The sequence below is a fragment of the Sinocyclocheilus rhinocerous genome, unplaced genomic scaffold (genome assembly GCF_001515625.1).
Source record: "Sinocyclocheilus rhinocerous isolate Xijiao unplaced genomic scaffold, SAMN03320098_v1.1 scaffold241, whole genome shotgun sequence".
Lineage (NCBI taxonomy): Eukaryota > Metazoa > Chordata > Actinopteri > Cypriniformes > Cyprinidae > Sinocyclocheilus > Sinocyclocheilus rhinocerous.
The window spans coordinates 2037882-2040315 of NW_015659312.1; the positions used below are offsets into that span (position 1 = coordinate 2037882).

Sequence of the window (2434 nt, forward strand, 5' to 3'; positions counted from 1 at the left end):
ACAGAAGGCAGACCTCATCCTACCAAGTGCTGTTGCTGCAGTTGAGAGCTGTTTGACCAGTCTTGACTACATGAAAACCAACCCTCTCCCAGATGGTATGCTGGAAACTTTCATCACACAGTGTCTGGAAAAGCAAACTCCTGGTGCTCATATCACAACTTTTCAGGGCATTGACTTGAGAGGGGAAAGAGAGAGCCTGATGGACAATCTGAGAAAACAGATGGAGCATGCATGTTCAGCCTGTGAGAAACACCTTCATGCTAAATTGGATAACCTGCTTGGAGTTAACAAAGATCAAAATGCACAAGCTGTGATGTCAGCATTTGCAATATTCAACCATGACAAGTGGCCTGATGACAGAAAACAACTTGAACTATTGTACGGCAACAAGGAGCTGAAGGTACTCACTGAATGGTTCAGAGAGAAGCTTGTTCAATCTGGATGTCAAGTTGAAGAAATCCCTGGGGAATGGAGACGCTTGAAAAGGCGAGTGTCTAATGATCTTCATGGCAAGTCCTACTTGGGCCTGTACCAGACGCTGCTGCTGAAGCAACCCTACAGAGATGAGATGCAAAACATTCTTCATCTTGTTCAGATTCTTCTTGTTCTGCCAATCAGCTCTGCCAACTGCGAAAGAGCCTTCAGTGCCCAAAAGAGAATAAAATCAGATGTCCGCAGCAGACTCACATCCTCACGCCTTTCAGACCTGATCCTCATTTCAACAGAAGGCCCAGAGCTTCAGCAGTATGATCCATCATCAGCTGTGGAGAGGTGGCTGAAGTCAAGTGGCAAGAGAAAGCCATTTGCTAAGAAGTAATAGATTAAATCCATATGCAACCATAAAGAATAATTCAGACAGACAAAGTATGTTTTGTTTAATTTATTTACTATTTTTTCAGTTGCATCATTCATGCATTTCATGTAAAAAGTCTGGCAAGTAAAATAAAAAACTTACTAGCCAATGGTGACTCAAGCTTCATTGTGTCCGTAGAGGGTTGTTCACAATAAGAGAACCAGTCAGTCTTCTCTTTGACAATTTACAAAAATTGTGAACCGAAGATTTCAGTAGACCACTGGTGGTGCTTCATGGCCATTTTGTTGCTACCAGTTGACCTGTTAAACCTGAAGCTCTCTCTTCACATTTTATACAGTGCCCTCCACTAAAATTGGCATGATTGGTAAATATGAGCAAAGGTGGCTGTGAAAATTAATCTGCATAATTAAATTTATAATAATTAATCTTCATAATTTAATCGTATTATGAAACGTTGACCACAATTATTGGCACCCAATTTTTGCAACATCCTTTTCCCAAGATAACGGCATTATAGAGTCTTCTCCTATAATGCCTGATGAGTTTGGAGAACACCTGACAAGAGATCAGAGACCATTCCTTCATACAGAATCTCTCCAGACCCTTCAGATTCCCAACTCCATGTTGATGCTTCTTCTCTTCAGTTCACCCCACTCATTTTCTATAGGGTTCAGGTCAGGGAACTGGGACAGCCATGGCAGAAGCTAAATTTTGTGCTCAGTGACACATTTTTGTGTTGATTTTGATGTTTGTTTTGGATCATTGTCCTGAGAGTAGATCCAACCATAGCCTAACAGAGGCATTCAGGTGTAGATTTTTTATCTTTTGGTATTTGATAGAATCCATGATGCCATGTATCTGAACAAGATGTCCAGGACCTCCGGCAGAAAAATATGCCCACAACATTAAAGATTCTGGAGTTTGTTTTTGGATAAGCGAGGAGGATTTTTCTTCAAACCCAAACTTCAACTATAATCTCTGCAATTCTCCAGCTGTGATCCTTGGAGTCTTTGGCCACTCAAACTCTTTTCCTCACCGTGCATTAGGACGATATAGACACACGTCCTCTTCCAGGCAGATTTGTAACATCTTTAGTTAATTGGAACTTCTTAATTATTGCCCTGATGGTGGAAATGGGTATTTTCAATGCTTTAGCTATTCTCTTACAGCCACTTTCTATTTTGTGAAGCTCAACAAACTTTGTGCTGCACATCAGAACTATATTCTTTGGTTTTACTCCTTGTGATGGATGATTAAGGGAATTTGGCCTTTGTGTTCTTCATATTTATGATCCTGTGGAACAGGAAGTCATTGCTGGACAATTTCATGCTCCTAGTCACCCTGGTGTGCTAAAAAAAATGGAAATATGAATAGAAAAAGACTTCAGAGATATTTTAATCATAAGAATTTCTAGGGGTGCAAATAATTGTGGCCAACATGCATTGGAGAAACACATTTATTTCATAATGTCACTTCCAAAAGTGTATTAATCTTTGCCATGTTACGTTCATTTAGTTGACTAGTGCTATACGCTATATTAACAAAAAACATAAATGGCATTAATAAAAACACTTACACTGACAAGCTACGCAATATCGCGTTCATAATCGAATGCGACTC

At 39.9% G+C, this 2434-nt stretch overlaps 1 protein-coding gene across 1 annotated transcript in view; it reads left to right on the forward strand.

Annotated features, from left to right (window-relative positions):
* The window catches only part of LOC107723434 (zinc finger protein Xfin-like), a 48097-nt gene that overhangs the window by 29547 nt on the left and 16116 nt on the right, over positions 1-2434 (forward strand). The window lies entirely within an intron of this gene.